Below are 12,903 nucleotides of genomic sequence, written 5' to 3'. Positions count from 1 at the left end.
CACAGTCTGGAGGCTGAAAATCTGAGATCAAGCTGTTGACAGGATCAATTTCCTTCTGAGGCCTCTCCTCAGTTTATAGATGGCCATCTTCTCACTGTGTCTTCACATGGTCTTCCCCCTGGGTGTGTCTGTATCCTCATTGTCTCTTCTTTTTTTTTTTTAATAAACATATTAGTTTATTTAAATTCTATTACTTAACATATAATGTATTATTAGTTTCCAGAAGTAAAGGTCACATTGATTCATCAGTCTTACATGATACCCAGTGCTCATTTTAATGTCTATATTCTCAACTTCACTTTAAGTGCCATGTTGGTGAGGATCTCATATATTTTTGCTTACTGTATTTCCAAGGTCTAGCACACTATGTGGCACAAAATAAAAGCTCAACAAATAGAATTTTTTGTTTGAATAAATGAAGTAAGCCCAAAAGTTTACTGTGTTCATGAAAGCATCTAACTAAGCAAACAAAATCAGCATAAGGAAATGATATACACTTTGTTTCTACAACCCTGAGTAAGAAATCAGAGACTTATCATAGAAATCTCTAGTTGTGATCAAAATCTGGTATCTGTCCCATAATGATATACTTTATTTAGTTCCCACACAGGTAGTACATCTGTAACGATTGAGTGTTATTCATGACCTCTGGCCATTTGACTAGTTTCTGTTGAAAATTTTATTATGTTTGTTTGTCTTAGTTTGTGATTCATTTTTGTTTTATGCTTTTTTCTTTTTGCGTTTTTATGATGATTTCAGCACTCACCACTGATATGCTTAATAACTAGGCAAAACCACCCTAATGAAGCATTTTGATGATGCAGCGCTCTGTTTTTGATGGTAGCTCAAAGCAGCTGTCACTGTACTTTCACTAGGAATTGTGCAATGTCCACAAGGAAAAGAGAAGAGCTATTAAAATATCTAATAGCCCTGATTGAATGTCTTCTATTTGTTGGCCACGTTCTGGAGCTCTCCAGGAATGGATGTCCTCATGATACTTTCCAAACCATTCTCTAATGAAGCAAGGCATCTACTTCTCTCTAAGCAGTGTCATCAAATTGAGTTTTCAGTGTTTGGCATGCTGCCCTCCAGAGGGAAGAAGGGATCTTGCCCCTTAGGAAGAGAGAAGAGTACAGGATATATCCTCTATGTCCTAAGATCCTGACTACATTTTGGAACACAGGAATTTTCTTTCATACAGAAATCTCTCTTTCCTCCTCATTGTCCCGGATCACTGAGTATTGCAGTGCTTAATACTCGATTCTCTATTCGTCATTCTCCATCTTCATACTCTTGTAGAGTTGTTGGAAGTTAGCTTACAGTGTGGTTGTTCATTGTATTCATCCATTGTCCTCATCTTGCCCGAATTCCCACAAGTAGCTGATTGAAGGGCTGGGACCTGAATTCATATCTCCAAACTGGCAATTGCTATTACCCCTCAGCCCCACCCTAGCCAGTTATGTTATCCTTTCCCATCATGTCAGTGATGAACTCTAAATGATACCAGTCATTCAGAGCGTCTTTATTTTTTTTTCTTCTGGTATCTTTCTTTTTTATCATTTTTATTTTTCATTGTGGTAAAAAACACATAACATAGAAGTCACCATCTTAACCATTTTTAAAGACACAGTTCCATGGCATTAAGTACACTCATCTTGTTTTGTAACCATCACCACCATCCATCTCCAGAACTTTTTTTAATCCTACAATACTGAAACCCTGGACCCATTAAGTAGTAACCTCTCCTTCTCATTCCCACTGAGGTGGTATCTCACTATGGTTTTTTGTTTTTTTTTTCTCACTATGGTTTTGATTTGCATTTCCCTCATGATTAGGAATGTTGAGCATCTTTTCATGTGCTTATTGGCCATTTGTATTTCTTCTTTGGAAACATTTCTATTCAGATCCTTTGCTTATTTTTTAATGTAGTTTTTTGATGGTGTTGTTAAGAATTGTTTCATTTAATTTTGTTTTTTGAAAGTTTATTAACACCTCTCCCTGAAAAATGCCATGCTAAAAAAATACCATCTTAAGATATAACAAGGATGTAATTTATAGAGTTGCCAATGAAGTATACATAATATATTTTTAGTCAAATATATATCACAAGCCAAGATATTGAACACTTTGAACATTTATCTATCTTTGGTCTTAAAACCTTAAGGGGGGGGGGGCGTCCCTGGGTGGCTCAGTGGTTGAACGCCTGCCTTCTGCCCAGGGCATGATCCTGGGGTCCTGGGATCCAGTCCTGCATCGGGCTTCCTGCATGAAGCCTGCTTCTCCTTCTGCTTATGCCTCTGCCTCTCTTTCTCTCTGTTTCTCATGAATAAATAAATAAGATATTTTTTTAAAAGCCTTAAGGGCTGTGATAGATATATAGGCCTATCTTATTTATAAGTATTATTTGAGTATCTGCCTAAGATGGCAGATCACAGATCACAGATCACACATACAGTGAGAGAAAGGAAAAGATATTGCTGAACAGAGAAAATAATATGTGGTTAAAGAATTCCTGCTGGCATTCTTGAAGTACCAGCTACTGCTGAGGTTAGATCCTATAACTATCTCATATGGTCTATTATTTTGCAGTCAGGCATTGCCTTTATTTCAAGCACAGATGTTGCAAAATCTAACTATTTTTAACTACATTTAAGTTATGTTATGGTAGTCTTCATTAGGAAAGGCAAATATGAAATGTAAGATAGGATATGTTATTTTTTTTCTCTTGCTGGTGGGAATTTCCAAAGAAGCAAAACAGCAATAAGGGGTAAAATGGAAAACTTGGGCAGTTTTCTATAATATAATCGAACAGTGTTCTGTCTTTGTTTGCAGTTGTTTTAATGGGTATATTATGACTATTCCTCATTGGCCACTGAGATTCATTTCCCTTTATAGTTTAGTAATTACATTTGTGAAATATATTTTTAACAGCTAATCACCATCAGGGCACTCTTAAGAGATGTAATTAGAAAGACCATCAGACATTCTGTCTTAAACGTATTGCTAATTTAGTACTAACTCATTTTTTTTTATTGCAAGGTGCTGTTAGTATTATGAATGAAGCTTTAATTATAGAGAATGGACCTCTCTGAAATGGCACTCCCACTTGGTTTAAGTGCCCTCTTTTAATCTGTGAGGTATTCCTTATTGGGGGTTATTGTCAAACATTTTTTTAAGTATTCTTCCAGTTACCAGAAGACAGATTAAAAGCAGGGCCAAACAATTAAGGTGAGATGGATATAACTTTCCCTTCTCCCCTGTAAGCCTTCCTATTCTCTGCTTCAAAATACACCACAGGGGAACATCCCCATTAGCAACACCAGGTAAAGCCCAGAACAAATGCAAGTTAGTTTATTTTGCCTTTTCTTTTTTTCCCTTTTCTATATTTCAAAAGCAATTCCTCTGTATTATAAAAATTAGAAAATGCAGATAAGCAAAAGAAAATCACCTGCAGTCCCACCTCCTGGAGAGATTTTAGTATCATCTTTGCCATTACTCTGCTGTAAAAATTTGTGCAGTTTTCCTGGGTGTGGGTGTGTATGTGTGTTTCTAATTATTCACCTTTTCTATACTCAGAAAAGGATGGTTTGTTCCTAATACATTGACCTTAGGCATCATGTTGGAACTTGCTTGAGTCAATGCGATGTGACTGAGTAGTTGTGTCTTACCTCATCTGAGCAAAATTTGAAAAGCCATTTTGTAGTTTGGCTCCTCTGGCATGACAACCGCCTGCCAGGAGAACAACATGCTCCAGATCAATGCTACTCCTTCAGCCTTGGTCACAGAAAAAAAAGTCACGTGAAGCAGATCCACAGAGGGAGTTTCAGCTGCCCAGTAGCTCCATGTAACTGGAACAACAACAAAAAAAAAACCTATTCTTTTAAGCCACTAGGACTTGGGGATTTTTTTGTTACACAGCAAATCTGACTAGTATTTTACATAGCTGCCTAAGACTTAGTTTCCACAGCTTCAAAATTACAATAATAGTATCTACACAGAAAATCTACTGAAAGGAAAAAGGAAGATAATATATTGATAGCGCCTACTGCATGAGAACTCAGAAAATTAACTTTATATATTTCTTCAAGCCTTCTTTCTATGCACATGTAAATATATATTTACAAAAACAAGATTATACAGTGCATTCAATTTATAGTCCTTAAAACTGTTAATGTAATAACTATCTATGTAATAAGGTAGTTAAATATTCTAATACAATTTTTAATGGCTGCATGGTGTTCCATAGTGTAGATGTACAGAGTTTATTTAACAAATCCATTATTGTGAGCATTTAGATTATTTTCAAATTCCACCGCAGTACACAATATTATAATGAGTATTTAATTAAATATGAGCCAATTTTTTATTATATCTTTAGGAAAAAAATCATTGTCAAAGTGTCTCCATGTTTCAAGGATTTTGACACATATTTTAAAACTGTTTATAGTTTACAAACTTATGCAGTTAATAAACAAAAACTTTGCCAGAAGATAGTCTATATCCCCATTAGTATAGTGCTTATAATATTTAAGATTTCCTGTGGTAAAATCCCATCAAGAAATTATTTTAAAATGCATGAACCCTATGTTGCAGTATTTTTTCCTGCTTCCACTAAATTATTTTAGCCAAAAAAGACATATTCTGACTTGTTCTCTAAGCATCTCTTATTTATGTCGTTATAAGGAAAAGTGTGCTGAACATGATACTATCATTGCTCTTAAATGGGGTGCTGTTGAATTTTGTGTCTTTGATAGTGTTGTGTGAAAACAGCAAAGCACATTTTACCATAGAACTCATATATATGATAATCAAATTCTTCTATATTGTCTTCTTATAATAAAATAGAATTTTTGTTATTTTATTAAAGAAACACCAAGTGTTAATTTAAAAATAACTAAAGACATTTCTGAATGACTGTGGTAATTATCCTAGCCTTAAAAATAAATCAAGGAAACAGCTTCTAGACTATGTTTTCAGTTGTGCTATTGATTTGGTTTCCTGTTCTAGTAAATATTGTCATTCCATGTGGTCATGTGGTTTACCTTTCTGTAAACTGGGTATATATATATATATATATTGGTGAGTGGGGTGGCTGGGCCTGTGCACTGTATAGCAATGTTTGTTCCCTGTTTTAAGTCTTGAATTTGTTATATACACAGAGCTCCATGAGAAACCTCTCTGTTCTAGAGAGACAAATTAGAATTGAACTGCAATTAATCCAGTGCCACAAACTCTGAACTTCCATGGCATTTAACAAAGTATTAACTGATAGTAGTATTAGCAAACCCCTCCCAAAAGTGTTGCTTTTTATATTTGAATATTCCTTTGTTAATGTATTTAATAGGCTTCTCTTTATACCTTTCTAAATTATTTCAACATTTTTCTTTCCAGTGCTTAATTAAGCTGATTATAAAACAGCAGTTGATATGGACCAGATGGAAACATTTGGCTGGATCTATTTCCCACAGTTCTTTGGTTTAGGAGAGCACTGGGATCAACATTAGCCTTACCACTGATACTGGGCTAAGAAAATCCTTTATGGATTGAGTATTTTGATTTTGATCTTAATTATCTTTGGCGACATAGACTGCATTTAATTCTAATAGACGGAGAAAAATATAGTACTGCGTTGTTAAACTGCATACTGTAAGAATATTGAGACTGTTAATCAGGGAGTATTAGTTGTAATCTACCCCAGTATTCACCTTAGTGGCCAACTCTGCCATTAGCACAATTCCCCAGAGAGCAACTTTTACATTGAAGCACTTGTGAATAATTGCTTCAATAAAGTTAGAAAAAAGAATATAAATAATTTACATCTGTCTTTGAGCAGTAATCATTCCAAAGTATGATTATTAGTTTACATGTATGATTTAGATAAAAGTCAATATAGTCAATACAGTTGATCTAGGAAGATAACATTTGTCTACTGGTTTTGTTTTGTTGTGGGATAGAGGGGTAGAGGGTGAGGGAGAGAGGAAATCAGGCTTGACCCCAACATGGACCCCAACGTGGCACTCAATCTCACAACCCTGATTTCATGACCTGAGCCAAAATTAAGAGTTGGATGCCTGACTGAGCCACCCAGGCATCCTGTGTAATGATTTTAAAATGAGTAGCCATAAATCTCTTAATGCCTTTTAGATTTGGTTCTTGTTGAAGATTTTTGGTGGTAATAATGAATTGCTAATGAAAACTAAGAAGCCTTATTGGCCCATAACCATTCAACAAGGAATGTTCATCAAGAGACTCTAAAGGGAAATATATTGGGGTGCCTGAGTGGCTCAGTTGGTTAAGCATCTGCCTTTGACTGAGGTCATGATCCTAGTATCTGGGAAGGAGCCCATTTTGTGATTGAGCCCCACACAGGGTTCCCAGCTCAGTGGGTAGCCTGCTTCTCAATCTCCCACTGAAGTTCCTCCTGCTTTACTATTCTCTCTATATATATCAAAAAAATAAAGTCTTTAAAAAAAGAAAGGGAAATATATTGTCATTATTTCAAATTAATTATTAAAAATGTATGACAAATTAGAATTCTATAAAAATATAAAGTAAAATATCTATTAACCAAGAGAAAGAATGAAATATACTTAAAATACTGAACAATCTTCAAATTGTCAATTTAAGAGACAAAAAATATCAAACTTCTATGTATTTTCCAAAGCAAAATTTCACATACTTTTTAAAAGAAAAATTATCAACAACTTATTTTCAATTACCAAATATTGATTTTAAATGTACATATTTCTAGTCAGTGTGAAATATGGAAAGAGCATGGTTTTGAAGAACTGTTTTCAAATTTTGTCTCTGCCCCTCATTGAGAGAACTTTAAGTAAAGACACTTAATATGTGCAAACCTTTGTTTCCTTATGCATAAAGTGAGGATAATGTTTATTTGCATTTGATATGAAGATAATGTAATAAATATAATTACTCAGTTCATTTTAGTTTCCTTTCTTCCTTTCTACCTGTTCTTTCTTTAAAAAAAAAAAAAGAAAAGAAAAAAAAAAGTCCATTTTGGGCAGCCCAGGAGGCTTAGCAGTTTAGTGCCGCCTTCAGCCCAGGGTATGATCCTGGAGTCCCAGGATTGGGTCCCACATCCGGCTCCTTGCATGGAGCCTGCTTCTCCCTCTGCCTGTGTCTCTGCCTCTCTCTCTCTCTCTCTCTCTCTCTATGTGTGTGTGTGTCTCTCATGAATAAATAAATAAAATCTTTTTTAAAAAGTCCATTTTAATACATGTTTTAATTTGGCTAAAAACTACTATACTATATATTTTGAGACACAACCAGCAATGATAATAGGTTTTCTTGATAAACATTAGGTTCCATCTGTATCTTTCCAAAGAACACCAAAACTTTCCTGAGCCTAAAGCCTTAAGTTCAAAGGTGTTGCAGTGGAGAACAGAGGCTAAGGGAAGAACTCTGTTACCCGTCACCTTCCTACTAGCAGTTAGTTCAGGTCCCAGGAAGACCTGCCCATGAGCTACTGTGCCCAATAACAACAGCAGAGCAGTGAATTTATATTAGTCAACTTACATTAGAGAAGCAAGTTGCCAGTCAAGGTTCCTTGAGAGAAGTCACAGGTCGTATTAGAGTAAACTCTTGGTCAACTCAGTTATTCCAATTCACTTCATGGCATTACATGAATTCTAGCATTTACCTCTCCAGTGCTTCCTTTAGCTACTATCCTGAACACAAACTACCAGAGGGAGGCAGGGGAAGTATAAAGAGCTGTCATAAGGATCCCTGCGTAGCTCAGCGGTTTGACGCCTGCCTTCTGCCCAGGGCGTAATCCTGGAGACCCAGGATCGAGTCCCACATCAGGCTCCCTGCATGGAGCCTGCTTTTCCCTCTGCCTGTGTCTCTGCCTCTCTCTCTCTCTCTGTGTGTGTCTCTCATGAATAAATAAATAAAACCTTAAAAAAAAAGAGCTGCCATAGAAATTCAGTCAGAGATTGGGAAAATATGAATAGGGATTACTTATGGATAGAGATGATCTAGATGCCTCCCAGACATGTTCTGAATTCACTGAACTTGGCTTCATGCTTCTCAGTTATTATCCCATCTACATCGCCAAGACAAATCACATGCATTAAGATTACTTCTTTGGTATTCCTAATTAAATGTATGATTGGCTAAGTTTTATTTTATGGACCATAACTTCTTTACATATATAATTTTTAAAAAGTGAATTGACAAAGTGAGTCACAATAAAGTTTTCTTTTAAAAAAGAAAATAGCTTTCATTAATAAAGCACATTACCATGTTGGCTTCACCTGAAATATTAAATTGTCACATTGAAATTGACTTTGACACCATCATTTTAGACAAGTTCCTTAAATCATCATCTTGAATATTAACTAATAGGGTCATAGTGGGAAACAATTGCTATGATGAAGACCATTTGCATCATCATGGCCAACATTGAGGGTTCCAGCTTGCCTAGCCATCTCTGATGTCATTAATCCCACTTAATCCCTATTTTTCAAGGGAATTCAGCTAATTTTACAGAAACTTTTGAACTGCTTACACAGCCATGCAAAATGGATAATTTTCAAGGTACTCAAATTTCAAGGAAATGGACCCTTAAATAATTTAATAGGAAGAAAAGGAAAGCTTTGTAATGGTTAAAATTATATCTGATATAATGCCTTTCTCTATTAGTAAATATATGCTACTGGAATTGGAAAAGCAGGAGCAAGCTTGTCCCTTGTAAGGTTTTCAGTGAAATATCTTTGTGTAGAATCCCAGAAATGGTGAAGGGATTGGGAAACATGTATAAATAAAGGGGGCACTTAAGAGTAGCTCCCACTCAGGCATTCTCTGTACAACATAATGGCTCGTAAGTGCAAAAAGTGCATCTGACTCAGTAAATATTTGATGAGTGAATTTATAAATACAATAATAACTCTTTGCCTCATTCCATTCCACCTTCATTTCTGCAGAGACACAAACATACAGAGATACATGCACAATGAACACCAAGGTTATAGGAAAGAGGAGGAAAGTAGAGAACTCCAAGTCTGGCTTACAGAAGCTGGTGAGCACTGGTACAATACAGCTTGTGGTTAATAGCCAGCAATTGTCCTGATTGGTGGATATGGAAGTAGCAGCCACTATTAAGGATTTTGAATAACACCCCAGGATATTCCTTTATTTAATCCACTTTATTTAGGCCTAAGCATCTTCTACCCTAAGATATCCTTGATATCAGAATCAATTGGAAATTCCTAAAGGTGACTAAGAGGAACCAAACTGGGCAAGAGGATGAACTTGGTTGTGGTTTATGTCTTTCCCAACTAAACTAGACCATACAGGCTTTACTAGCAGAGGGTTGAAGTCAGCTAGAAAAAAAAAACTTTTGATATGAGGCATCGTAGTAGTTTACAGTGCCCACTCATTTGGGAATATGATAGACATTTAACTAGAGCTCTTCCACTAACCTTTTAACCAATTTGAGGGATACCGTTTCAGTAGGTTTTCATTAACTCATCTGTACAATGAGAGGTTTGGGAAATTTGAATTCTAGAATCTCTTCCAGTTCCATCGTTCAGTGAAACCAGGCATATCTTTTTCTGAAAGAAGTAGTTTGTCAGAGGTGTATGACGACACAATAATGTGCATGTAAGAACTAAATCATAAACCCACAATTTTGAATTCCTGTTGATATTTATAGAATGGTTTGATGTGTGTAGGACAGTGAATTCTACATAAATATTTTAAAGTTTGACTTAAAAGAGCTTATAATTTGAATCAACCAGTACAGCACCTCTCAGGAAGTCTCCTGGGTAAGAGAGAAGGAAACTTTTCACATATCAGTAAGTGAACCTTCAAAACAAAGCACAAACATATTTTTTTTATTGGCTGTATTCCTTATGCTGTAATAGCACCAACATACTTAATCATCTATTCATCAGGGTTGCAGTAATCTAGACAAGTCCTGTCATTTCTATTCAGTATAATAAAGAAATGCTAATAAATCTGCAACATTTGCCTGTAACTGTAGTCTTTTCTGCTAATAAAGAGAGAGCAACACACCTTTCATTCACTGAAATCAGTGGAAGTCAACTATTAGCCAAGCTTCCTTGTTCATTACTTGGGCGCTAATTCATGTTTTTACTGGTAAAGTAATTGATAACAAGAGCTAACTTAGAATTTAGTTAAAGGATCCATTGCTGCAGTATCCTAATATAAACATATTTTTTTTTCCAAAAAAGAACACATTGGTATTCCAACATTTCTCAAACCTTGTCCTGGTGAACTACTCTTTGCCTTTTTCTTTTTCTTTTTTTTTTCTTTCCCCTTTTCATTATTAAATGAGTCATCACAAGGATTATATTTTGGACAACACAATGTGGAAAATGCTATCTTTATTTTCTACTGGGGTGTCAAAAAGACCCAATATTTATCTAATTGCTATGCTTGCTCTTTCTCCAAAATATATTTTTATGTTATTACAATTCAACTCACAGCCAATGTTGGAGTGATAAGAACCCTAAATTAGAGTCCGTCTAATTTATAGATAATGAAATTGATGTCCAGAAAGGTGCAGTAACATGCTTAAAAGTCCATAATGAGTTAGAGGTTGTTTTAGGGTTAGAATATGGATTCCTTATTCCTTAGCCCAAGATTTTTTTTCCTTTACACTGCACTGACACCTCTTCCCATATCCACCATAGCTGATCTCAACAGAGACCATGAGCTTATAAAGTTACTAGCTTATAGAGAAGCAGTGAGCATGGTAATTAAAATCATGTGCATTTTAAGTTCTCCGCATGGGCAACACTGCTGACAACTTGAATTTCATTTGTACAAAGCTGAGCGTATTCCTTTCATGTCAGATGGCAGTATATATGTAATGACCAGGAATATAAACTTCAGAACCAGCACAATTAGAGTTTCTTCAATATATTCAGTGATTCCCACATCCTCATCTTTGCCCATGCTGACCCTTTAGACTGGACTATTTTTCTTCCAACCTCTCATATTGAAGCTGAACTTTATTTTGAGATGATATTAAGGCACACATAGTAAGTGCATGACGTGTTTTTAATTAAATTGATTTGAATCAAACAGTTCTTATTTCTCTATCATGGCTCTATTGGAGATCCAGTACTAGAAAGTATTGATGAGGTCACAATACCTTTTCCTCAAATTGGTCTTAATTAACCAAATCCTATTTAATTATTCATTAATAATATCCATTTGAGTAATCTCACACTTTTGAACTGCACGTGATCCTGAACCATTTCTCCAAGATTTCCCACTGATTGATGTTGCCTAGCCAACTGCTTAAAGGCAAGCTATTTTTTTCATTCAATAAATGTTTATTGAACACTTACTATGTCGGGCCATTGACAAGAGTCAAAGAAAAAGTCATTTTTTAAAATCTGACATCATTTTTATTCTGCTTCCCTTCTCATATAGGTTCTTTTACATGATGTGCCAACCTGTTTACCAAATAAACAGCTCCCCATTGCAGAGACACCAGTTTTTACTAACTAAACTTGGAGCTTGGAATTAGATGAACATTTTAAACTCATAATGAGAAGCAAAAAGCCATTCTGCTTTGTTCAATACGTCAACATAAATTGGGTTTATGATGACATTATGTCTTGACAAATGAGTTCCTGTAGTAATGAAGAACAACTTTCTAATAGATCATATAATCAAGGAGTTATCCAAACATCCAAGGAATTGCTGAGGCAACAAACCAGCATACCCTGTGGCTTCACAAAATTTATTTACCTGTTCACTTGGACTATGTCTACAGAAACTTATTAGATAGATCTGTTCCCAAAAGAAATGTCAAATTTCAAATTTGAAACAAATTCTAGCCCGTAGGTGACAAAAAGCTATAACTATTTTGAGATAAGCAGTGCCGGTCTCTTCTCTTTGCTACTCTTTGTGCATACCCTCATCCTACTTATGTTCTCATAGCCAGGGATTTAGGGGAGAGGTTCTTAACAAATATTGCTCCAAAGGAGCAATTGCCTCTGAGATGCCTTTTATAGCTTTGGGCTTTGTACCAACGCTAGGGAATATTTAAGACCTCAGAAATTCCACTTTTGCTCCATGGAGGAGAAAAAAGAAATTTTTAAGTAAAAGGGCAGCTCTTTCTCATGACTTACAAACTTAATAGACTATGGTGGGTTAGAAATTGCCATTGAGCCAAAAGAGTATTTTCCAAAGTATATTCTGTAGATGGGTTAATAAATGTTATTGCAAAAAAAAATTTTATCATAGTCAAACAGGTTTGGAGAATGAAGACAAAGTCAAACTAGTGATTTTGGTACAGGAAAATTAAATACTTTAAAGTGCTAATGTCTATAGTAGATCTCTAAGAAGAATATAGGAAATGCTTAATTTCCTAAACATTTTTGGCCATGGAAACTTTATTTTATGCTGCTTCTCATGGGATTACTGCTATTCTATGGAATACACTTTTGGAAATGCTGATCTATGAGAATAGACACATTATTTTCAGACATTGACATTTCATATTCTTTCCACAAAAAAATAAATAAAAACAATATAACTTTACATGTCAAGGAAGTTTGTTCTCATTCAATGAAGATTATTCTATTCACTCATCATCACTGAATTAGTGATTTATACTCTGTGTATTAATAAAAGTGGTTTCCACTGACCTACTCATCCTCTGTGACAAAAGAATACAATTTTCTAGAGAAAAGATTAGTGATGAGTGCTCATTTGTAGATTCAAAGCAATGCAGATTCTGTTGTCCCACCCAGTAATTGAACCACTGTTCAAGGTTATTTCATTTACATGTTCTAAATCAGGCTCCATAATCAAGTTTTTGGATTCCACATTCATCTGGTTTATATATGTTAAACATATATATATATGTTTATTTTTTAGAAAAAGGTGACTAAGAGACAT

The sequence above is a fragment of the Nyctereutes procyonoides genome, unplaced genomic scaffold, assembly GCF_905146905.1.
Source record: "Nyctereutes procyonoides isolate TBG_1078 unplaced genomic scaffold, NYPRO_anot_genome, whole genome shotgun sequence".
NCBI classification, from domain to species: Eukaryota; Metazoa; Chordata; class Mammalia; order Carnivora; family Canidae; genus Nyctereutes; species Nyctereutes procyonoides.
Note: the sequence above shows the minus strand (reverse complement) of the source record.